The sequence below is a fragment of the Mesoplodon bidens genome, assembly GCF_964165515.1.
Source record: "Mesoplodon bidens genome assembly, chromosome: 15".
In the NCBI taxonomy this organism is placed as follows: Eukaryota; Metazoa; Chordata; class Mammalia; order Artiodactyla; family Ziphiidae; genus Mesoplodon; species Mesoplodon bidens.
Window position 1 is genome coordinate 46965433 of NC_138171.1, and position 26672 is coordinate 46992104.

A 26672-nucleotide genomic window follows, 5' to 3' on the forward strand; every position below is an offset into this window, starting at 1 on the left:
CCGGACGCGCAGGCTCAGTGGCCATGGCTCACGGGCCCAGCCGCTCCACGGCATGTGGGATCTTCCCGGACCAGGGCACGAACCCGTGTCCCCTGCATCGGCAGGCGGACTCTCAACCACTGCGCCACCACAGAAGCCCCAGACCTTCTTTCATTCACCCTCTTGGAATACTGAGACCACCATGATGCAAAGAGGCCCAGGCTAGCCTCCTGGAGGCCAAGTTACCCCAGTGGCTGGACAAATCAGTGAGGTCACTGAGGACCATCAGAGGATTGCAGCTGCATGGATAATCAGGTGAGACAAGCAGAAGAGCCACTCAGGGGGGAAAGTGGTGGTGGTGGTGGTGGTGGTGGGATGAATTGGGAGATTGGGATGGACAGGTATACACTAAAATGTATAAAATGGGTAACTAATAAGAATCTGCTGTATACAAAAATAAAATAAAATTCAAAAATTCAAAAAAAGATATATCTATAAGGTTGTTTCTTGTAAATGGATGGAAATGCAAAATTGGAAACAATCTGTATGACCAGTAATTGTGTTTATCAATACTATTGTAGCAATTAAAAATGATTAGGTAAATATACATGTACTGAGGTGGAAGAATTTCCAGTATATATTATAAAGTGAAAAAAGCAAATTTCAGAACAATATGCATTTACATGAAAAATACATTATAGCTATGTATATGAAATGCATATGCATAGAAAAATTCTGTGAATGGTGAATAACAAAATTTTAACAAAGATTTCCTCTGAAGAAGAGAGTGGCATTTATGTCGTGGGTGAGAAGCACTATGTCTTTTTAAAAAAAATATATTTATTTCTATATTTGCAATGTTTATGAATGTAATGTTTCTATTCATGTATTACTTGAGTAATTTAAAAATACAAATAAATTTTATAAATGGTTATAACATTGCCATCTCAAAAAAAAAAAAAGAGTCACTCAGGTGCCACTCCACTGAAACATGAGAAAATATAAATAAAAAAATATAAATGTTTGGTGGCATTACGTTTCAGGTAGTTTGTTATGCAGCAATAGCTAGCTGCAACACTGGGGAAAAGAGTGTCCCCAGAAGAAGGAATAGTAAATGCAAAGGGCCTGAGGCAAACTCTACTTATTGGTGGTGGGGGGCAGGGTTCAGAGAACCACAAAATGGCCAGTGTGGCCAGAATGAAATGTGTAAGAATTCTTAACCATTCTGAATAATGTCTAAGGAATGCAGAGTTCCAATTCTATGAACCTATAAAAGCAGTGGCTACTCCTGCCATCCTCATATTCCAATAACAAGGGCTGCTAGGATTGACATACTTTCTTGTTACCTCATTTAATCCTCACAGAATCTTATGCGGAACATCTCATTATTCCCATTTTAGACATGAAGAAACTCTGCTTGGAGACGAGAAGTTTTGTACCCACCTAGTGAGTGGAAAAACCGAAAATGGTTCTAACTCCAAAGGCCATGTTTTGATCACGATACTTCCCTGGTTCCTAACCCTTAATTCTCTCCCCGGCTCAAGCAGTGGGATAACTTCTTCTAAACCCACTGCCTTGACTGCAGCCATTCTCACAGTATGGGTGAGCCTGAGATGCTCTTCCCCAATCCAATACTTTAATTGATGCCAACACCTTTAGCCTATAAGAATATGATCTTTTGGGGAAAGAAAACCCACTTCAATGCCAGAGTCGCTGTTCTAACCATGTAAACCCCAATACTGTGCCCTTACTAGATTCCTGGGCTGCCCATCTCCCTCCCTACCAAATCCACACAGATAGAAGCACATATGTCTCTCTGCTGGTCCCTGTCCTTGATCTGTACCTGCAAGTGCTTTTGTACTTTAATGAAGCTTGCAGGCTCAAGCTACAGCCTCCAATACACGCAAGATTTCTAAGCAGGTACTATAATTTAAAGTAGATCCATAAAACTGGCTGGGTCTGGGACCAGCAGTGAAGGTTGAAAGGAGGGATTTTTTTCTGTCATTGATGGAAAAATGGATTATACTCAGGAATAAAGGCTGGGGATAAACTATTAAATTTCTAGATGACAATATCTAACCACCGTGGACATCCCAGGGAGGAGTGTTGGTACAAAACTGAAGATATTGAAAATTATGTCAAAAAAGGAAATGTCTAACAATGCAGAAGATAATACATTCTTTTTCAGGAGTGAAAAACCAAGCTGGCATCAAAGAATAACTGGAGTGTGTGAAATAGCCTGGGGATGCCCTTTGGGAATATATTAGGCAATCTGTTTAAGAAAAATGAATTGCAACCATATTTATATCCCAACCAGTTGAGAAAAGTAACTAAGACTCATGCTACACTGTTTCCTAAGCACTTCTGTCCAGTTTACTGCCATGTTTTCAAAGGTCTACAGAATATCTGCATAAAACTGCACGAGATCACATCCCAGCATGAGGCACGCAGGTCTCCAGTTAGATTCATAAGTGATAAGAACAAATTCCAATATAAAATATTCAGTTATTCATTCATTCTTTTAGCAAACCTTTGTTGAGTATCTATTACTGATCAGGCATAGCACTGAGTGCTAGAAATGCCGTCCCTATTCTCAGGTAACTACTATCTGATAATAGGGGAGACAGCGTGTTAATGATTGAAATAGAGTATCGTAAGCCCAGTGGCAAATAAGAACAGGTGCTAAGCAATCACCCAGGAGGCCTGCCAGCCATTTTGTGAGGGAGAGAGTTGGCCAAAAAAGATAGTCTAGAGAAGTTTCTTGGACTTAGTAACACACTTTTTGAGTCTTAAAGTAAGAGTTAGTCAGACAAAAAATCGGGACGGGCATTCGCCCTAAATGAATGCAGAAGCTCAGCATTCTTGCTTGAAGCTCAGAGTCAGGACACTGGCAGAAAATATATGGGGAACATGATAGTTGATGGACAGTAGGTAGGCGTTAATATTAGAAAGTAAGAATACTCACATTACAAATTGCATTGTGTGCCAAGTCTAGGAACTAAAGCTTTTTTCTGATTCCAAAGGTCAAGGATTCGTATAAAAGAATGATAAAAAGATAGTCGGCTGATAAACCATGTCTTTTAAGGACCCAGCCTCTTTCTAATTTCCCTTCCATCATTCTCAGCCAGTTGGCTTTTGTCTTTGCGGCCTCTCATTGTCAGATGGCTACCCAGCTCCAGGCATCACATCAACACTCAAAACGGGAAGAAGGAGGAAAGCGGCACCAGTCCTAAATGTCCTTTCTATCAAAAAAACAAAAGCATTCCCAGGACTGCCTCCACAGATATCTATTTACATCTCACTGTTCAGAAAATGCCATGGGGCCCCTATCTAGTTGCCAGGAAGGATGGAAATGTCTGAAGCTTTTCCAAACACAGAAGTAGGAAAGGAGCCGTTTGAGACTTGTCAGTCAGACAGTTGTGCCTGATGAGGGATTTTAAGCAAAAAAATTTCATTTGGGGGAGAAAAACAAATACTTCTAGAGAAGGAATTCCCTGGTGGTCTGGTGGTTATGACTGCACTCTCTCTGCCAAGGGCCCGGGTGCAACCCCTGGTTGGGGAACTAACATCCCACAAGTGCCGTAGCGAGGGAAAAAAATGCACTTCTGGAAGATGTGGAGAAGCCACAAGTTTCCTACCCTTAGGGGATCCTGAGAAATGACGTGGGAGTGGGGATGAGGGGTGGCATGGAAATGATATTTCATATTAAGTGAAGGGCTTTTCGTTTGGAAACTGGAAGGCGGAGGGAATTGCTGAAATATTCAGTAGAAATAATCAAAATTGGAAAAATAATTCAAGTTGTCTCCCAATTTCTATAATTTTCATAATAATACCCAGACAGTGCATTAGAATGCATAACATAAATAGTTATGCTTTGTCTTGTTCAGTCGTATGAGAACTCAGCAGGAGAGAAAGCTAAGGAATCAAAGAGTGAAAGCAACAAAGTATCCATCCGAGGGTGACACAAGTAACAACTGGCAGAAGTCCTCAAACCCAGGATTATGCACACCACATCCCCGACACACTATCTCTTTGACAGAATATTAAGGAAATTTAATGATACCTAGAGTATGTATGATGCTTTAAAGATTATTTAGATTTTAAAAGTACAGGTTCTGAAGCCAAAAAGCATTGCAGGTCTCCAAATTTGCATAATCCTGAAGAGTTTTCAAGAATAATTTTGACTCTACACAAATTCCACCCTCAACATTGACATTAGAACTCAATCTCCCTGCAGAATGGGGCCATGCTCTTTCTAATGGTGGCTGTAAAAAAAATAAAATGAAATAGTTCATGTAAAGTGCTCAGCACAGGGTCTGGCAAAGATTTAGGGCTCAATAAATGTCTGTTGAATACATAAATGGACAAAATAGCAAGAATTTACAATAGTAAGAACTTATAGTAAGAACTATAACTCCAGAACTATGTGCTGGACACTGTTCTAAGTCTTTGCATGTAGTAACTCATTTAGGCCTCATTTAAGCGAGATAAGGGGTAGTGTTTTGCCCCATTTCATAAAAGTGCTTTTGACCAGTATACTGTACTGCCTCTCATGGAAGAGAAAAGGAGTTATTATCTCTTGGGTGCCATCTTAAATTTCTAAGACTGAGGCCACCACCACATAGATATTCCTTCCAACTATGTCAGGGGCTCTAGAGACCATTGGTCTGACGTGGGTACCAATTCTGATGCTCCACATCCCATACCAAAGGCACCACCAGCTCATCAGCCAAGATTCTCCCTGGCAGGTGAAGATGAAACATCCCTCTTCTAGACCACTCTTCTAAAAGCTAACACCCCCTCATCCAGGATCCTAGGTAGTCTGAGTCAGAATGGCCCTAAGAAATAGCTCATCCAAATATTTTCTGAGAATTGAGAACAAGCCCCAGAAAGGAAAGGCACTTACACAAGATCATGCAATAAGTAAGTGGCCCACCTGTGTCCAGAACCCATTCCTTCTGGTGCTGAGTTTTCTACATTACTCTGTGCTGACTTTCTCAAATGATCCTTCCGTGTTTGATGGTCCCTCTCTCAGTTCTGTCAAAACCCAAGGACAGCAAAGGTGGCGCCCATCGGAGGAGAAGGTGGGAGGGTATTTGGCTCAATTCACACATTTCTGACTGGGCTTCTGATGAATCTTCCAAATGAGATCATGCATTCAGCAATGGTGATACGCTAAGGTGATTGAAAGAAAAGGTGCATTCCAGGAGGGCAAGGAGAGCATGAGGACCGTGAAGTGCCTAAGGCACCAAACTGAAGGGGGTTCCATCCTGACAGTAAGTGCCTCCTAAATTTTGTCCCCAATGAGCCTCACTTGCTTCACTCTAGTCCTGTCCCTGGTGCATCCTGAGCTTTAAACCTGAGTCCGGGGACGAGCTGTTGGTGTACTACTAATGAACACACTGAAAAATAAATCTTCTAATTATTTTGTGAAGAGCATGACTATTTCGCATCATATTTTCCTTAGTAGAAGTTTAAATGTAAACATTTGATAAATGCCACCATTCATAACCGTTTTGACAGTTAATGATTTTTTAATACAGCGAAGCCTCAAAAAATGTAAGTGCCTCAGGCATCTCAGAAAGGGAGACGGTTCTAAGTTCAGAAATACTTTCTCTTTGCTCTGGAATCTGCTTTTGGACTTAGATGCCCCAACTCCTTGCTCCCTGCCTGGCCTCCCTCTTCTCTCCTGAAGCATCACTCAGGGCCTCAAGCCCCCCCGACCCGAACTTCTCTCTCCCGCAGTCCCTTCCCTGACCCCCACCCTCTCTCACCCCTCACCTACTCCCACTGATGTTTCTCTCTCTGTTTCATGTGCCTCTTCCTCAGAGCACAAAGAATTTCATCTCCAGGGTTTGTGGAGCTGTGTGTAGGGGTTCCTATGGGGCTTCATGCATAATTAATGACAATTCAGCTACACATGCTTTCTGTTAGCAATTCAGGCTCTTTTAGGACTTTTAAAAACATACTTTGCAATTTGCCAAAATTCTGAGAGGCATTTAAATAGGAAAAATCCATAAAAGGACAGAATGTCGGAGGATTTTGGAAGGAGGCTTTAATGAAGAATTTCTCCCCAGAGAAGCATTTCCTGAAATGCTTTTTGCTCAGTCCCACAAGTTTTTCCAGATGAGTATAAGACTAAATCGCAGGTCTCCTCAAAAACAATGTCAATGGAATACATTTTTTAAAAAAATGGTCCCAGGTTACCATAACAACCAAGGTTCCAACATCATGTTGACTAACTGCAAAGTGATATGATCAGGAAGACCAGAGCAGAGAACAAAAGTATCAGGTTGCTATAGCAACTGGATATACAGAAAATGGAGTTGTTTCAATAGGGAAGTTTTCAGTGCCAAAGTAAATGTACAGCATCCTTCTAGGGTAAATGATCACCCAGGCAATTTTTACATTAGTCAAGCGTTAGCCCATCATTTTGTTTGGTTAGCAAAGCTCTAAGGCAGGAGTTTTATCAGTTAGCTATTGCTGTACAACAAATAATCTGAAAAACGTAGGGGCATTAAACAATGACCATTTATTTTCCCCAAGAGTCTATGTGTTGCCTGGGGAGTTCAGCTCATCTGGGCTGGGCTCAGGTTACCTGTGCCAGGCTCGTCTGATTTCTGCTGGGCTTGTTCAAGAGTCTGCAGTCACAGTCAGCTAGCAGCTCAGCTAGGGGCTGGCTAGTCTAGGAATGTGTCAGCTGGGATGACTTGCTTTGTTCCTTTTAGTCTTCACTCTCCAGCAGGCTACCCTGAATTTGCTCTCATGTTGGAGCAGTTCCAAAAGAAAAGCAAATCTTAGAAGACCTCTTGATCCCTCGAGTCAGAACTGGCAGGCTACCACTTCTACCACATTCTGTTGACTATAGCAAAGCACGAGGCCAGCTCAGATGCAAAAAGTATGGAAACAGACTCCATTTCTTGATGGGAGAGGCTGTAACATCCCATTTCAAAGGGTATAGGTAGAGGCAAGAGTGGAGAATTGGAGTCCTTTTTCCAAACAGCGTACCAAGGTGCCAACTTTTATATGACATGCCTTGAAATCACACACAAAAGTTGAACATGCAAAAATCAAACAATCCAACTCCATATTAAAAGTCAATTATCTTCCAGGGAGCAAAACAGTATCATAAAATGCCAAGTTATAGCTCATGCATTGAACATAATTTTTGACGATGTATTTTCAGGATTTTGTACTTGTTCTTTAATTTCATTCCCTTCCTTCAAAACTGAAGAGAGTCAAGTGACCACTTGAGTCCCAAAGGGCATATAATTGAAGCTGGATCTGAGATTGCCTGATATGTTCATTCATCAGCTGATGGAAAGAGGCTGTTTGGTGAAGTGATTAAAGTGTGGGCTTTGGAGTCAGATTGTCCAGGTTCAAATTTTCTCTCAAAATCTGGTTACATAAACTTGGGTACAACATCCCCATAATTCCCAGTTCTCTCACCTGTAAAATGAGGGTAGAATATTTTGTTGATCCTAAGATACAATTTTCACTTTTTAATCTCTCTGAAGTTGAAGTTGGGGGTGCACCACACAATTGATGCCATGTTAAAAATCACACATGAAACTGCTTGCATCCAATTAATGGCATTTTAGACTCAATGACTATGGTGCTGCCTTCCTCAAAGGGTTGAATTAAGCTAAGCTGACTGATTAGAACAGTGTCCATCCCCAGTAAGTGCCCAATAAATGAGAGTTGTGGGGAGGAAGAGGAGAAACGTTCACACTTGGCTAAGATGTTGGAGGTTTAGGAAAGTAGACATACAACTATGTACATCCAAGTCGTGCACAGTGTGAATGCCTGAAAGGGAAGGACACTCTGAATCTGCTCCTCTGTGGTGTCTTTTCAGGAGAAGTGAAGAAATTGAACTTCCCTGACGAGTGGCTGGTGCCAGAAGCAATTTTTCTTGATTACACAAAACTGTCTCATCAACCCTGGGAGGACAGTATCATCTTCCCATTCTACTGAAGAGGAAACTGAGAAATAGCAAAGGTGGGAAAAAAATGTGCCCGGGGTCACAAAGTCAATTAGTGGCAGAGAGACACTGAACCCATATTTCTCTGATTCCAAATTGCCTTCATTCATCCTCCCGGGACAGGAACAAGCAGAGAGGGGAGCACGAAGGACTCCATTGTTTTGGTGCTTAGAATCATTGTGAGTCACTGCTGATTCAGAACTTCTCTCTAGAAGGACTCAGAGGCAGTAATTTGGTTGGAAGTGGGGCTGGGGACTTTGTCCTATGGACTGAGTATTTATGTCCCTCCCAAAATTCATATGTCAAAATCCTATAGGAGGTGAGGACCTTGGGAGGTAATTAGATCCTAAGGGTGGAGCCCTCATGAATGGGATTAGTGCCTTCCTAAAAAAGGCCTGAGAAAACTCCTTGTCTCCTTCCACAACGTGAGGTTACAGCAAAAAGATGGCTGTCTAGGAAGTGGGTCCTCACCAGACACCAAATGTGCTGGCACCTTGATCTTAGGCTCTCCAGTCTCCAGAATTGTGAGAAATTAATTTCTGCTGTTTATAAGCTACTTGGTCTATGACATTTTGTTACAGCAGCCCAAGTGGGCTAAGAGAGCCTGGAAATAATGTTTGCACAGGAAACGTGATTTTTAATTAGACTGCATGTTAGTTTTGGGGTGCTTGGGAAGTGTTGGTTAATACAAATTATGAGGGACAAGCCACCCCTCAGAACACTGCAGCCTGTAAAATGCTATTCAATCCCATCTACCTCTCAGATCCATGGGCTTACAAGGACCTTCCTACCCAATCAAACTCCTTGGAGTCCCTACATGTCTTTATCCACGTCTGCATCTCTGGTCCTTGGCACAGACCCTGCCGCTAATTATTGGCTACATAAAATTTGCCGATGCCTAAAGAATCCTACAGGAATTCATTCCATCTACAGATTTGATGTTGAAGGAACAAATGTACCTGAACTTCACACATTGCAAAGGGATCTCCTTCCTTTGGCTATAGAAAGACTCTAGACTGAGACTCATTCCAAAATGAGAAGGAAGAAATCATTTGGAATTTGGCAGAGCCAATGAGGCAGGAGGAATTCTGCCCTGTACTCAAACTGCAGTTACGCAGGTGCATGATGTTTTTCTGTTAATTAAACTTTCACATGTCTCAGCATTGCAGCTGCCTGTGGTGAGTCTCATATCAGCTAGATTTCCATTTACCTGAGGGATAGGTTCCCATTGGAAGTCATCTAGGTTTCTTGCAGATGCTCACTGAATAAGTAGAAGGAAAGTGGAAGGAAAGGACAGAGGGATCAAGGGACAGAAGGGAACAAGATGAATGCACCAAAGGAGAATGAGATGAAAATGTTTCCACTTGTGGTCACTTTTAATGTAGAAGGTTTCATTTCCTCAATTAACACAGATAATACAAAATGATGGGATGATAATATTCTTTCTCTCCAGGGGACTGTTTTTGTCAGTTGGGGCTGCCTTGGTCAGCTGGGGCTGCTCTAACAAAGTGCCATAGACTGGGTGGCTTAAAATAACAGAAACATATTTCTTACAGACCGGAAGTCCAAGATCCGGGTGCCAACATAGTTGGGTTCTGCTGAGAACCTCCTTCTGGTTCAGAAAGTTTCAGACTGTCAACTTCTCATTGTACCTCAACATGGCGGAAAGAGAGCGAGCTAGCTTCTATCCTCTTTTTATAAGGGCACTAATCCCATTCATGAGGGCTCCACCCTCATGACCTAATTACCTCCCAAAAGCCCCACCTCCTAATACCATCACATTGGGATTAGTGTTTCAACACAGGAATTTCAAGGGGACACAAACATTCAGTCCATCACAGGGACCATCTGCTAAAATGTTCACTGTCTCTTGCAGAAAGAATACCTTTCCCTCCACTTCCCTTAACAAATTATTTTTGAAGTTTAGGGGGAGGAAAAAGCAAGTTATATATGATGAACAAGTGTAACTTCCTTTATCTCACGATTAGGTCACTTCCCTCACATTGTTCGTGAGAACGCTTCACCGTCTCTGCCGTTGCCCCACACGCAGGTGACTGTGTCATAAGCAGCTCACTCACAAAGCAAGTTTCCTACTGAGAGGGTTTTCTTGCACCTTGCATTTTAGGGTTCATAGTGGAGACCACCCTTTGTCTTCTTTACCAGGTTGTAATGACCTGACGTGTCATAACCAACACTCAATTCCAGTTGTCACATAACATATTCAGGAAGATCATCTCAAACACACCCTCCAGACTGTGGAACTCCATCCAGCTGTTTTGAATGAAATGATAACTTAAAAATGGGCAAAAATGTATTTTATTAATGTAGATGAGATATAGATGATTGCCTTATTTTATTGTCTTAATTTGCCCCTTTCTACCACAACGAAGACGCGAGAGCAAAGTTTTAGTACTTGGTATCGAACTCTCTTCTCTCTGGACTTCTTCATATCAGGCTGTGAGTAGTTCAAAGTGAGATCTGCTTCCTATTTACTTTTGGTCTCCTGTATCTAGGCTGGTGTAGAGTACTTGGAAACTAGGAGTATTCAGTAACTGTTGAAATCCGTGGGCAAAATTTTCCCTCCCTTCCTTTTTTATTTCTTGCCTTATGGTTTAGTCTATGCTGACTGTCCAATCTTACTACACTGTGTTTCTAATTCAACCTCAAGTTTTCTTTACCATTGGGCATGGAATAAATAGCTAAATATATAAGAATATATTTCTAGCTGCCATCTCTGCTCCTAGGCTTTCTCCACTCTGTCCTGGTGTACACCCTCTGCTGGGTTTATTCCCTAAATCCTGATGCTCAAGAACCTACAAGGATTCCCCACAGCCCATGAATCATATCTAAACTACTGTACTCTGGATAACTTCAAGTCTCTCCCTTATCTGGCTCTACGTACCCTGTGTTGTTCCCGCCAGTCCTCAACCCCTCCAGGCCATTCACATGACTCACTCTGGCTCTTGTACATGATGCTTCTGGGACTCTGTTCATGGTCTACCCACACCTGGGCTAACTCCAGTTCTCTCATCCACACCCTCAAGACCTACTCTAAACATTAAGACAGATGTCGGAGACTATTTTTTGCTAGTGATTAAAAATAGCCAACATTTAAAAACTGAGTTTAGTTTAAGAAATCCAGATTTCCATCATCTCTTGAAAGAGTGGAAGATTTGGCTATGCTGAATTTTCCTTCCTACATGACAACTTCTGGAAGGATCTGAGTCATGGCTTGGTTTCTTTAGAAGAGGACTGCATTGTCTGGGGACCACAGTCCCCATCACTCAGACAACACGTGTGTAAACACCAGCCCCATTCACCCGTGTACATTTACCCGCCTAGCCTCATATATTTCAGTAGTGAACCCAATTGAAGCCCTAAGACCTAATTTAAGGTAATTTTCTCCATAAGGTATATCTTAATTGTGTTTTAGTTGTTTCCCTGAGGAAGTACGGGATGCCAATTGTCAATGGCCTATTTTAATTTACTGGAATTTACCAGTCACCCACAGTTTTGTTGGAATCCTAGGGGTTCACAATTGGCTTCCAAACAACCCTCTCTGTATCTGGCTCCATTCACACAGCTAGGACTTTTCCCAAGGGAATGAAGTTGTATCAGATGACCTCTAACATCTTTTCCAACTCAACTCAATATGGCGCTGTGAACATCTCACCCACTCAGTTTCTCCCTATCACATTTCATGACTAGGCTGAGCATGGGCTTGTTAGCTGAAAATGGATAGGACAGGGAATAGCCAGGGACTATACAGTGCACTGAAAGGATTGGGGAAGCTGTTGGCTGTGATGCAGATGGACTGATTGAGCTCTAAGCTATAAGAGGAAGTCAGACTAACCAGAAACTCTGGAAAGTATTGATATATTCATGGGAAGGCTCAGCATGGGGTAGAGGGGTTCCCACAGTGTATGATGCATGGCAATGAAGATGATTCAGAGCTAAGTCAAGTATGGCAGGTATGTATCAAAAAAGTAGGCTAACAGGGCTGCAGACACCTAGCCAAAGTTCAGGTATAGTTATATATCGCATCTTTGGGGGCAAAAAGAGACAGGTAAGAGGAAAGTAGGTCTTCATTTGACTGACAGTACCAAAAAAGTTTTCATGACAGAAATCTAGATAGAAAGACCAAGCCAGACCCTCATTTATTAAAATTTAATGTGCACCAGTCACTGTGCTAAGCACTGAGCAAAAGCTATTACTATCCCCATTTTAAAGATGAGAAGACTAAGTCCCAGAGGCATTAAGCAGCAAGTTAGTATTGAATCCAGAAGTTGAACGAGCTCTTATTCCAATGTTCCCTTCTCTAATTTCTCTGAATTGGATCTGAGAAACTTAGTTGGTTTTAGTCTTGGGGCTCTGGCTCTGAGACAGAAATCTAATGGTTGGATAGTAGACACATGCTCTTTTAGCCACTTAACATTCATTAACCTCTTTCTCTCACTTTTAGCCCATGAGCTTTAGGAAGAAGTCTATTATGGACTCCAGAAAGTGGAGCACATGACCCAGCCTAGCTGTTTAGAAAAGTTCACTCTCCTGGCTACATTTGTTCAAGGATGAACATGTGACCCAAGCGAATCCAAGCAAGGATGAATCTCAGGAGTTTTTTAGGGACAACTGGGAGAAAAAAAAAAAAAGACTTTTTTTTCCCATGGGACCTGAACCTTGAGAGAACTGGAAGCTAAAGCTGCTGGTTCTACCTTGTCACCGTAAGATCAGAACTGGCCAGAGAATAAAGTCAGCACAGAGATCTGAGCCCTGAGATGGAAGAAGAAAGAGAAACTGAGAAACAGTCTTGATGACATCATTTGAGCCTGAGTCAAATTGCACTTGAAGCTAGAATGACTCTTAGATTCTTCATATTCCCGAGCCAATAAACTCCCAGCTGCTTAGACCACTGTGGTCAGGTTTTCTGCTACTTATAATGAAAAAGTCCTACCCGAATTCTGGGCACAGAGTAAAGTTAAAAGGATGCCAAGCTCCCAATTATCTGGCCAGGATTTCTTAAATCCACACTCCTTCTGGTCATAATTGTGCCCAGATGCTTGTGTGCAGCCAAGATGGTGAGTGGAGGTCAAGGAGGGCTTGAAGAAAGAAGAGAGGTGTGGAGACTTGGAACTAGGTGAGCCTGAATATTCTCTACCATGAGCTAGGCTTGCACTCTGAGCCAGGACCACACAGTGCAGCAGTAAGTACATGCTGTGCAATGAACCACCTCTTATTAGAGAGAGACAACACAGTGTCTGCAGTCAGGCTCAACCAATTTATTAGTGCTCTCTGAGATGGCAAATAGGCATCTGGCTAAAGGAGTCTGTGGAAATAATTTAATTAGACAAAAAAAAAAAAAGAGAGAAAGAAAGACAAGAAAACCTTTGACAAACTTCCACATCGAAAGCTGTTCAAAACACTGCATCACCATGGGATTGGGGTGTGTGTGTGCCTTTTGCCATGAATAGAGAATGTGCTCAGAAACCAAGAACAGAGAAGTAAACAGGACCTTGAAAGGAAGGGAACATGTAATAAACAGTGCTCCTCAAGGATCGATGATAGCACTTGTTTTACGGATCTTATGAAAGATCGAGGATGCGTTGCAGAGTAGAAAACCCCATCATGTGGATAGTAGCGAATTCTTCCAGTTAGCAAGCAGCCAGAGGGAAGGGACAGAGACTCCCACTGGAATACCCAGCCACTCGGCAATCAATGACTGACCAGTTAATTACAAATCAAGGGTGATCAATTGCAGGGTGGCATCTGAAACTACTGTGCTCTTGTGGGTATTTCTAGACCAAGAAGAATTAGAAACTGCTGCCTTGCTCCCAACACAGTATCTGCTAGAAGGTTGAACACATACCAGGCACTCACTCAATATGTGTTAGTTGTTATACCAGATTTCAGATGACAAATATGCCACCTTGGCTATCTTCCACCTTGTGGCTAATTAGAGAACCATGTTGAGAAAGAGTCCCAGTGCCTGTCACGTCTAAGTGTCAGTGTTATGATTGATTGGCATTGTCTGCTATGGAGGAAAAAAAAAGCAGAGAGCAGTGCGAATACACTGAGTGTCTGAAGACTGTACAAACTGAGCTATTTGAGAGCAGGAAGCAAGGTACTCAGGTGGGAGTGCATTTCAGCCACCAGGAAATTCTCACAGCAAGCGAGGAAGATAATGGCTTTGCAGAGCTGAAGTGGGGTCTACTCTGGTGGAAAAGGTTCCAACTAATGTGTCACTGGTGTTTACCCTAGGTTACTAGCCACAGACACCCCCAACACTCCAATATAAGAAGAGCATAGGTCAAGTTCAAATTGCTACACCTACTTCCCAGGGCTTCAGGCTCCTCATACCTCTTAGGGAGTTTGAGTAGTCATCCAATCTTTCCATGTGGGGCAGGACTGGGTTTCTCTGAATTGACCATAAGGAAAATCCTAATGCACAGACTCGGGGCTCTGACAACAGTCAACAATCACAAGTAAAATAATCATAATTACACACACACACACACATATATAGAGAAAGAGTTTTATGTTTTATGGATTTCACAATGCAATGTGTTTACCTTCCTAGAGTAACGCATTTAATCTTATCAAGATCCAGTAAGCTGTCATCATCATATCATCTTCACAGCTCAGACCAGGAGTGTTTATATGTTCTATCTGCCTCACGTAGTGAAGAATGGAGCTGGGAATCTAGCATATATTAGGCTTGTTCATGAATCAGTAACTGAATGAATGAATTGGTTAATGAAGCCAGCCTTTCTGATCCAAGTTTAGTGCCTTGCCTATTTTTTCAATATCGGTACCTAAAGGGTTCTCTCTTCCTTATTGTAGTTCGTTGTTAGGAATAAAAGATAACGATTTTGTGAAAACAGTTCTGCCTCTTCTAGCCTGGTAGTTTTCTGTAAGAAAACCAGATCTCACGTCTTATGGAGAGCATTCAAGAAAAAGAGAGAGCAGGGAAACAAGAGAGACAGGTAAGGAGAGAAAAGAAGCAGCCCAAATACCCCAATATTCATCATCCCAAACCCATCATTTTGACCAGGTCTTTCACTGCTTCCCGACCGTCCACTGATGCCTATTTACACATTCTGGGGTTGCAGCTGGCTATGCCTCATTCTTTGAACTAGAGGCTTAGGACAGCTGATCTGGCTTCCCTGTTGATCCTGACTTGAAATCGTCCTTTTTTTTTTTTTTTTAACATCTTTATTGGAGTATAATTGCGTCACAATGGTGTGTTAGTTTCTGCTTTATAACAAAGTGAATCAGTTGTACATATACATATGTCCCCATATCTCTTCCCTCTTGCGTCTCCCTCCCTCCCACCCTCCCTATCCCACCCTTCTAGGTGGTCACAAAGCACCAAGCTGATCTCCTTGTGCTATGAGGCTGCTTCCCACTAGCTATCTATTTTACATTTGGGAGTGTATATATGTCCATGCCACTCTCTCACCTTGTCCCAGCTTACCCTTCCCCCTCCCCGTATCCTCAAGTCCATTCTCTAGTAGGTCTGCGTTTTTATTCCCATCTTACCCCTAGGTTCTTCAGGACCTTTTTTTTTTTTTTTGGATTCCATATATATGTGTTAGCATACGGTATTTGTTTTTCTCTTTCTGACTTACTTTACTCTGTATGACAGACTCTAGGTCCATCCACCTCACTACAAATAACTCAATTTCGTTTCTTTTTATGGCTGAGTAATATTCCATTGTATATATGTGCCACATCTTCTTTATCCATTCATCTGTTGATGGACACTTAGGTTGCTTCCATGTCCTGGCTATTGTAAACAGAGCTGCAATGAACATTTTGGTACATGACTCCTTTTGAATTATGGTTTTATCAGGGTATATATCCAGTAGTGGGATTGCTGGGTCATATGGTACTATTTTTAGTTTTTTAAGGAACCTCCATACTGTTCCCCATAGTGGCTGTATCAATTTACATTCCCACCAACAGGGCAAGAGGGTTCCCTTTTCTACACACCCTCTCCAGTATTTATTGTTTGTAGACTTTTTTTGATGATGGCCATTCTGACTGGTGTGAGATGATATCTCATTGTAGTTTTGATTTGCATTTCTCTAATGATCAGTGATGCTGAGCGTCCTTACATGTATTTATTGGCAATCTGTACATCTTCTCTGGAGAAATGTCTATTTAGGTCCTCTGCCCATTTTTGGATTGGGTTGTTTGTTTTTTTGATATTGAGCTGCTTGTAAATTTTGGAGATTAATCCTTTGTTAGTTGCCTCATTTGCAAATATTTTCTCCCACTCTGAGAGAGTTTTGTTTTTCTTTTTAATTAATTTTTATTGGAGTGTAGTTGATTTGCAATGTTGTGTTAGTTTCTGCTGTACAGCAAAGTGAATCTGTCATACATATACATATATCCACTCTTTTTTAGACTTCCTTCCCATTTAAGTCACCACAGAGCATTGAGTTCCCTGTGCTATACAGTAGGTTGTCATTAGTTACCTGTTTTATACATAGTAGTGTACATATGTCAGTCCAAATCTCCCAATTCATCCCACCACCCCTTTCCCCCTTTGGTAATCATACGTGAGTTCTTTACATGCCCAATCTTGTCTGATCTCCAAAGCTAAGCAGGGTCAGGCCTGGTTAGTACTTGGATGGGAAATCATCCTTTGGATCACACTCTCTCCACCTCCCTCTGAAAGGTGTGACCTACTACTTGCTTCCCACCCTGCAGGCTGAACCCGGATGATGAATGGGGCCAAATGATGCTCCCCTGGCACGTGTGCATCTGACCTGATTGCTGGGACTCCAGGGTCCAGCTCTACAGTTGTGGTTCTACGACCTCCCTCTCTCTCTTTCCTTCTCTGGGCTTCAGTTTCTCCATCTGTACCAGAAAGGGGCTGGGTGAGATGCTCCATGAGGATGCTTCCAAAGCCAAGATTCTGGAATTAACTGCATTCATGTGGAAGGAAGCAGAGGAGGATGATATAAGAGAAGCCATTCCCAGCCCCCCTGATTCTGCCTGAGGGAGCAAGGGGGCCAAACAGAAATACACAGTTCTTCAGGGCTGCTCTGAGGCCAAGACATGATGGACAGGAAGGAACCCTGTAATCACCGAGCAGGAGAGCGGGCAATCCATTAAGACCTTTTAGTCAAAGCTGCCACCGAGCTGTCCACCTCCTGCTACGCCCGTGAGCCCTGTCACTCCCCAGTTTTTGTTTGTTTGTTTGTTTGTTTGTTTTTTGCGGTACGCGGGCCTCTCACTGTGGTGGCCTCTCCCGTTGCGGAGCACAGGCTCCAGACGCGCAGGCACAGCAGCCATGGCTCACGGGCCCAGCCGCTCCGCAGCATGTGGGATCTTCCCAGACCGGGGTACGAACCCGTGTCCCCTGCATCGGCAGGCGGACTCTCAACCACTGCGCCACCAGGGAAGCCCTCTTTTTCTTCTTTTGACAGATGGAAAATCTCCAGGGGTTGCTCTGAGCTAATGCCCAGATAATGCTCAAATAACAGGCACGTGTATAGCCCCTAGCTTGGCCCCTTTACCCTATAGATGGGGAAAGTGGGCTTCAGAAAGGTGCGGGGGCTTCCTAGAAATCACACAGCCACAATTACATAGCTCAGAGAACTGCTGTAATTCAATGCTCTAATGGGGCCCTTTCCTTGCAATGACTCGTGTTACTCCCACTTTTCATGGTGAAGCTCTCCCTCCTCCACCAGGACCTGATGCCTCCTTCTCAGGAAGGACTTCTCAGATAGCCATCACTCTGTATTTTAATTCTCTCTCATACTTTCTGGGCAGGACTGTGCCCTTCTACCTTGGACCCCCAGCGAGATGTCCCCCTCTGTCTCCTCTAAGATATTCCACAGTAAGATGGAGACCCCGCTTGGTTCCAGGCTTCTGCATCACTCCTCTTGACAAGAAAGACTGGGTACATTACTTGAACTCTGTGAGCCTTGGTTTTCCCACCTATCAAATGGGGATAGTATCAACTTCACAAGGGAATTGTCAATATGACAATACAACAGGAACTACTCAATAAAATACACTTAGTGCTAATTATAAATAGGAATACACCTTATGATACTAATAATGACACATACATTAACTTGTTATCTCTGGGTAGTTACAGAACTGAGGATGCCAAGTTGATAGGATGACCTGTGTTATCATGAAAATCAAGAAGGGCAATAAATAAATAAATGCCTGTGTGTCATGGCTCATTATTGGGTGAAACACAAGGATGCCCTTAGTGATTTTTTAGGACATGGCATGGAGGGCATTGGTAGAAGCTGCATTTAGTGAATAACAGAAGAGGATGGAGCTTCAGGGTGAACACACATGGATTAAGAGCAACCAGAACACCTGCCTCGTCCTAGAGAAGGCTGCTTGGGCACCCTGCTCCACCCTGAGATGGACCTTGGAGCATCTTATAGCATTATGCATTCATGGAACCCATGGCCATGTTGCCTGTCCTCAGCTCAGGCTCACTCTGGAGACTGGATTTCAATGGGGTCTTTGCCTGTAAAACAATGTCTTGTTGCTCACACACCTGGGCTCCCATTTCCCATCTTTCTGTCTCACTTCGGTGGAAATAGCCACTGTTTTTGCACAACCCTTTCCTGATTACTAGCTCTCAAAAATTTCCAGCCTGGCTCACTGGCCACAGTTTTTTGTTGTTTTTTTACAACTTTATTGGAGTATAATTGCTTCACAATGGTGTGTTAGTTTCTGTCTTATAACAAAGTGAATCAGATATACATATACATCTGTTCCCATATCCCTTCCCTCTTGCATCTCCCTCCCTCCCACCCTCCCTATCCCACCCCTCTAGGTGGTCACAAAGCACTGAGCTGATCTCCCTGTGCTATGCGGCTGCTTCCCACTAGCTATCTACCTTATGTTTGGTAGTGTATATATGTCCATGGCTCTCTCTCGCTTTGTCACAGCTTACCCTTCCCCCTCCCCAAATCCTCATGGCCACAGTTTTGATTATTTCAACTGATCAGCTTTCCTGACCCCTTGATAGAAATTGACAAGGATTCATGGAAGAGAGGCATTTCGCCCTTGCACTGGTAGGTAAACTGAGTCCATTAAGAGGGGAAGTTGATTTGAATGGATAAGAGTTAGCAACCTTCTGAAAAATAAGAGACCTTGATGCATATTCTCTTTCTTCCTCTCTCTCTCCCTCTCCCTCTCTCTCGGTGGTGAGGATACATTAAGATGTAAATCCAACCTGTCGAGTATGGTATTTACAGTCCTAGGGGATCTTTATCAAATGTCCAGTGAGCCTGAACCATGTAGAGAGACAAGCCAGGTCTTTTAGAACTCTTGACTCAATCTGTAAAGTTTCCTTATCTGTATGAATCAAATCAATCAGATGGTTAGAATGTAACTTCTTTCTGGTCAATGTATACTCAACTGCTGTGAGACATGATACTTTAGGATGGTATGCATCCCGAGGACACCTAAGAGGAGAGGAAAGAAACAGAGTGTCCCTCACCCAGTGGCTCTCCAGAGTGGAAGGCTTTTAGTAAAGGGACAGAGACTTGGTTCAGAGGATCTTAAAGTACGTCATTTGGAGATTCTCATATGGGAAGTTGTTCTTCAAACCCATAAGGTTTGGCATTTATTTGTAGCCACAGCTCCATCGGTGGGTAACACCTAGAACTAGGCTGTTGCCACTGACCAGCAGTTATGCCTGAGCCCTCCCTGATAGCCCCCAAATCATTGTATTCCTCAGCCCCCATCACCATGACCCAAACACAGTGCCCGAGTTTCCCCTAAATCATCATCAGCATTGGTCCCATGCTGGCTATGAGCTAGGCAAAGTACGGCGTTTTACAAATATCATCTCCTTTACCATCATAACTGAAAGCTGAGCCTCAGAGAGGGTAAATCACTTACCCAAAGCCACACAGCTTCTCAATGCCAGAGCTGAGATCTGGGGCTGGGCCAGTCCAACTTCAAATCCTGTGCCTTCCACTTGGATCTCAGCAGGCTCTTTCCCTGCTGGCAGTCCTGCCCTTCTCATTAATGATCCACATTAAAGGGCAATTTTGGATGATCTAAAAAGACCAGCTCATCAATTTAAGAAAGGATGACAGAGATGTGGCAAAGCCAAGCCGAGTGACTCTGAATTCAATCTCACAGGAACAAAACAGAACAATCCGATCTAACCTTCAGCAGGTCCTCAGAGAACCTCTAGTCCAGGGGTTGGGAATGCATGTGACGTCAGGAGCCACCTATGAAATATCGGGGAGTCAAGCCTCTCTGCTGAGCAGGAGAGCAAACACCCTTTTGTGGTCAAAGCCTTCACAAATATTTGCTTCTCTCACCCTGGGAGCACGGTAGAATCACGTGTCTTCACCTGCTCACTCTCAGACATGACTGTATGAATTGCTTTGACCAATGGAATGTGGGAAGTAGCGACATACGTCATGTTAAGATCCAGGGCATCTACTGCCACAGTCTCCTTTGCTAGCCGTTGTGGTGGCAGAAGTCTGTGTTTCAAAAAAGCCTCCATCAGCTTCCATCCTTGAACCCCATGCTGGGCAATGCACCCCAGCTGATGCACAATAGACATGTTTTCTGAATGTGGAATAAGCACTTAATTATTGAGAGTTTTGCTGTGATTGTTACTGCAACAGAGTCTAACCTATATTGTTACACTTGCCCAGACATCCGTAGTAAATGCTAATGCCAATAATAATAATAAATATGAAAATTTATATATATATATATATAACTATATTGGGAAAAAATCACATATACATATAAGATTCTGATTTTCAAGTCTCTAGACAAGTAAATTGGGTCCAGAGAAGTCCATACTTGACCCCGATGGTGCACAGGGACACACATTGTAGTCCCAAATCAAGATCTCCTTGTCCCGGGTTGATTAGGACCACACTTCCTAAAGTCCCAATTTGGGTCTTCCTGGGAAAGAATAACCCATGTTCCCTTTACATCATTGTAAAGTCTGCTTCTTTCCTAAGACCCTACTGTTTACATCGCCTGGAACCAGATATGTTTATTGTCCTCTACATGATTTTTCTGTGACTTGGGAGGTTCATGCTGGATGATAAAAGCAACAAATGATAACATTCATTAGTTATTCTCAGTGCTGTGATGACCATTTTAAAACGACTTATCTCACTTAAACTTCCTAAATGAGAAACCTCAAACTTCCACCTGCTCTCACGGACCATTATAGAAAGACAACGTGTCCATCAATTTATGTGGGAAAGTGGGTTTTTGAGTGATGTTTCTTATGTTGCCAGGATATACACATAGATGGCAGAGCTGGATGGGTGCCTAGAGAGTATCATTCAGATGGGGAAACTGAAGCCCAGGGAGGGAAAAGGGCTTGTCCAAGGTAACACAGCAAACTAGTGACCTAGAACTTGATCCCAGGAGTCCAGTCTTGTGGTCTTTTTTTTCCCAACAAACCTCACAGAATCATCTGAAGGCAACTAACAACCTATGTTACATAAGATGAAAAGAGTTCAAGAAGGTAGACAAAGCATATTTTTAGTAAATCAGAAGTCTCCATCTCAAATCAGAAATCATCTGCAGAGATAAAGGTCCCTGCATGGAGGTAAAGCAGCACAGGGTACAAAGGATACAGAAATATATTCTGGCTTCAGGGTCCAGGAAGCATCAGGAGTGGCAGGGACCACGGCAAAGCATAAGCCACATGGTCTGCAGCTACACGCTCCAGCTGCTGTCACCATGGGGGAATAGAGTGCCAGCACTGCCAGATCTTTTGAGGTTTTTCAGAATAAGCCACAATTCTGGATCTTACAGTTTTTTTTTTTTTTTAAATATGCAGTCTCCTGACTTTTAAATGTTGCCCTTTCCCCCCAAGAGAACATTGTGTAAGACAGACAGAAAACTTTTGCAACATCTGGAAAGCAGGAGGCTGGATGGGCCAGTTCAAAACAAAGGAAAGGGGAAGGAGCAGATGGCAGGGTATCCCAGAGTCTTGTCCTGCCTGCTCACAGCTCCTTGTCCACACATGGACGGTCTCTCTGCCTTAGCCTACAAAGCTGGACATGATCTGCTCCCAGCTTTCTCCTCTCTGAACCAATCTCCTCCCAGTCTCCCCATTGCTCACTCAGGCCCAGCCCCAGCCCCAAGGACCTTCTCGCTGTGCCTTAAACACACCGAACTCATTCCCGCACTGTTATGGCTCAGGTTTGTGTTTCCCCCAAATTCATATGTTGAAGCCCTAACCCCTCATGTGATGGTATCTGGACATGGTGTCTTTGGGAGGTGATTAGGTTTAGATGAGGTCATGAGGGTGGAGCCCTCATGATGGGATTAGTGCCCTCAGGAGAAGAGGAAGAGACACCAGAGCCTCCGTTCTCCAGCGAGAAGGCGGCCATCTGCAAGCCCAGAAGAGAGTCCTCACTAGGTACTGAAGAGGCCAACACTTTGATCTGGGACTTCCAGCCTCTAGAACTGTGAGAAATAAATGTTTGTTGCTTAAGCCACCCTGTCTGTGTCTTTTTTGTTATAGCAGCCCAATGAGCATAATACAGGCACCTTTGTGCTTGCTGCTTCCTCCACCTGGAACTCTCACGGGGCAGATTTCACAGAGTTTATTCCTTTACACCATTCAGATCTCAGAGCAACAGTAACCTTCTCAGGGAGGCCTCCTATGGGCCCCCACTTGAATGATGCTTGCTTGTCATCACTCTCCATCACCTTGACCCGTCCCTGAACGTATTTTACATGCTTCCTTACTTGATATTATGCTTCCTTACTTGATATTATTACAGTGACCATGTAAATTCACGAAGCCGAGACATGGCACATTGTTTCCATTTCTCTATCTGCAGTGCTGAGACCAGCATCGATGGGTATTTTGTTTATATTTGTTAAAAGAAAGTGGACGAGAAGAAAGAAAAGCTGAAAGGATGGAAAGAAGGAAGAGAGAAAGGAAAAATGGAAAACAGAAAGAGAGGGATAGGAAAAAAGAGACTAGGAAAAAAACTGTCCTACTCCTATCTGGGTGATCCTGGATGTATCATTTCATATCTTTAAGCCTCAGCATCCTCCTGGGTAAATAAACATAAGAATGCTGACTTCTCAGGGTTTCTTCTGAATTAAAGAGACACTCTAGGAGAAAATATGAATATATTTACTTGCCCTGTGAAGGTGGGTTTCCTGGAATAATGCTCATCCTTGTCAGGAAAGCTTGTGGGAAGACAGCTGTGTTACTTGTGTGGAGGGAGCCTAGGCAACCTGCATAGGGCTCCTGCACTTGTCAGTCTCTGCTTGAGGTTTGCAGGGTAATTAAAGGTACAGTAGGCAGGTGTCATTAACTTGTTAACCTGAAGTTTTCTCCCACTCCCGCCCCTACTGGAAGAGAGCTTGCAAATGGGTTCCCATGAACCTGGTCTGACTTAGATGGTTTCCTTTCAATTATTCTCCCTGGAGCTCTGCACATTTGCTGGGCTCGTTATTAAAATTCAGGGGCTGCATTATATTAACCCACAATACCTCTCTAGATGAACACAACGTGGATGCCAGGCTCCTTAAAAGTCACTGCTTCCCAAAGGAGATCCCTGACCTCCAAACTTCATGGTCCCCTCCATCCCAGCTCTCTGCTGCAGAAAGGGTTATTTTTTTCCCCACATTTCCAGCTAAATTGCCCAAGTTAGGCAATTAGGTCTTCTGAGGAGCTGTATCTTTTGCTTGCTTCTAAGTAAGGGCTGGAAAGGCAAGGATTCTCTGAATGGCACTTTGGAAGCACTGAATGTAAGGCTCACGGTAAGAATGCTGACCACACACCTTTCCACAATTTGCAGTGTGTGTTCATACATCTTGGCTCACTTATCACCAGGAGTGATATGTGGGGTAGGTCTCTGACATGCGAGGAAGAGGAGGCTCAAAGGCTCAGAGTTCAAATCACTTGGCCAAAGGCGCTTGGTCAGAAAGAGGTGCTGCTGGGAGTCACAGACAATTCTCTGACCTCTTAGCTGAGACCCCATCTGTCTTAACCCCTGTTGTAGCTATAGTATCTTGCACAGGGCCTGGCACATGGAAAAGACTCAATGAGTTTTGCTGATAACTATTTCCAGGAAAACAAGCAGAATTCATAATATTTTGTACTTCAGAGTATGTAGCTGTATTTAATTCTATTTATAGAGAGGAAACAAAGGCAGAGCCAATCTTCTGAATTCATCCCTGTTGACGGGGAGATTCCAAGGTATGAGAACACACACACACTCACAGGCACACAGGTCTCCCTCCAACACACACATACACACACATTCACAACGACATGCTCCCCCAGATGCTTTTCCCAATAGTCGTCACCATTTTCCTTCCTCTTCTTCCTTGCCTCAGCCCCACAAAGGTATTTCCCAGGGTGCAGGCTTTTGCATTCCACCTTCATCACTTTTGCTGTGGCTTATAAGAGTTAGTCTATATTTTTTTTCCAATATTTTCTTTAAATCAACCCACTTCAAAACAATCTTGGCTACCTTTAGGTAATAAAGGAAAGTTTTTGATGATTATTGCAAGTGGAAGCCCACAATCATCTGTCATAAATGAAAGGCAAGCATAAAAATTAAAGAAGATGAGGGCTTCCCTGGTGGCACAGTGGTTGGGAGTCTGCCTGCCAATGCAGGGGACACAGGTTCGTGCCCCGGTCCGGGAAGATCCCACATGCTGCGGAGCGGCTGGGCCCGTGAGCCATGGCCGCTGAGCCTGCGTGTCTGGAGCCTGTGCTCCGCAACGGGAGAGGCCACAACAGTGAGAGGCCCGCGTACCACAAAAAAAAAAAAAAAAAAAAAAGAAGATGAGAACAAGAGTATTCTCAAATTCTAGCTAGATTCCATTATCTTCCAAGGCTCCTCGTCTTCCTCTTTGTTCAAAGGGGATATTAGCAAATGTCAGAGAGGTGTGAAAGGCATATTAGCACAAACTGAGGTCTTCCTCCTGAAAAACTGCAAGACAAATGAAAAGGGAATGACTTTCTTGTGGAGTGATGCAATGTTATTTAATGTTGAATCCTAGTACCACTTAAAACCTTGTCACACACAATCATGTGTGTGTGTGCGTGTGTGTTTTTACACAATCAGTGCTATGGGTTCAGTGAAAAGGTGATCTCGAGGAAGGGTTAAGTCCCAATTCCCCCAAGTGGCATTCCAAGTGCTGTGCCACATGATCTGGTGTTTATCTGCAGCCTTTTTCATGATGCCACCTGGACATACCACTGGTCCCAGCTCATTATGGGCTGAGTTGTGTCCTTCCAAAATTCACATATTGAAGTCCTAAGCCCCAGTACCTCAGAAAGTGACTGTATTTGGAGATAAGATTTTTAAAGAGGTGATTAAGGTAAAATGAGGTCATTAGGGTGGGTCCTAATTCAATATGACTGGTGTCCTTCTAAGAAGAGGGCTTAAGACACAGACACACACAGAGGCAAGACCATGTGAGGACACAGGGAGAGGGTGGCTGCCTGAAAACCAAGGGGAGAGGCCTCAGGAGAAAACAACCCTGCAGATAACTGATCTTAGACTTCTAGCCTCCAAAACAGTGAGAAAATACATTCATTTTGTTTCAGTCACTGAGACTGTGGTACTTTGTTATTGCAACCCTCGTAAACTAACACACAGTCGAAACAGAAGTTGCACACTTCCCAAAGTTCACTTATTCTCCAATGCTCAGCCTCTGTCTAGGCCATTACATCACATCTGGTTGACTCAGAAGCCATGTCACTCTTCAAGCACCACTTCAAATGCTTTTGTCTTCATGAGATATTTTCCAATCGTTTACACAAATGTAATTTCTGCTTTTGTCAAAACCCTGCAGGTTTCTGTGCATGCTGCTCATTGCCCTGATGGAACCACCACTTTCTACCATTCTCTTCTCACCATGAGCTCCCTGGGTGTCAAGCCCAGGTCTTTCTTATATAATAGGAGCTCAGTAAGTACATCTTCAATAAGACTGGATTAAGTAAAAGGAAATAAAATGATGGGAGATAACACAAGGGTTTCAGAAACAAGATCCTGGCTTGGGTTCTGCCCTCTGTCCTTTGCTGGCTGTGTGGCCCTCAGTGACTTTTGAGGCACTTTGAGCTTTTGCTTTCTCACCTGTAAAGCAGGGTTAATAACAGCACCCTGCAAGGTTGCTTTCAGGATTAAACTAGATAATGAGGCCTTCCAGGGCAAGAGACCAGCTAGCAAACGACAAGATTCACCTTCCACCGACTTCCCTCTGAGATATTCATGAAAACGCACACACCAGCACATGCAAAGTTGCTGCAGCCCTGGGAACAAGAAATATTGATCGAAATCTTTGGGGCCTTTGAGGGTTTCCTCTAATCAAAGAAAGGAAGTGTCCTTGCTGATAAACAAGGCCAGGCCCTTCTGCAACAACTTCTTAGCACAAAAGTTTAGGGCCCAGGGCCCAGTGCCAGTCAGAGGCAGGAGAGCTCCCTGCACTACATGGGAACTATTTCAGGAGGTGCCCACACATACTTTTTCTTTCTATTCCTCTAATCAGTGCATCCCTTTCTACACTCATTCAGGACTACTATGCCCAGTTGTGGAACAAAGCTATCATGCCACTTCTTTTAAATAGGAAAGGAAAGGAAATAAGAGGCAACAAATCACTTTCTGCTGCTTTCCACTTTTTTTGCAAGAAAGGAATGAAAAGGAAGCATATCATAGTAGTTAAGAGCACATACTCTAGAGCTCCTTTGCTCAGCTTTGAA

The 26672-nt window shown here is 43.3% G+C and overlaps 1 protein-coding gene across 2 annotated transcripts in view; it reads right to left on the bottom strand.

Annotated features, from left to right (window-relative positions):
• HS3ST4 (heparan sulfate-glucosamine 3-sulfotransferase 4) overlaps positions 1-26672 on the bottom strand; it is a gene marked incomplete at its 5' end in the record, with an annotated part of 390667 nt that overhangs the window by 44089 nt on the left and 319906 nt on the right. The window lies entirely within an intron of this gene.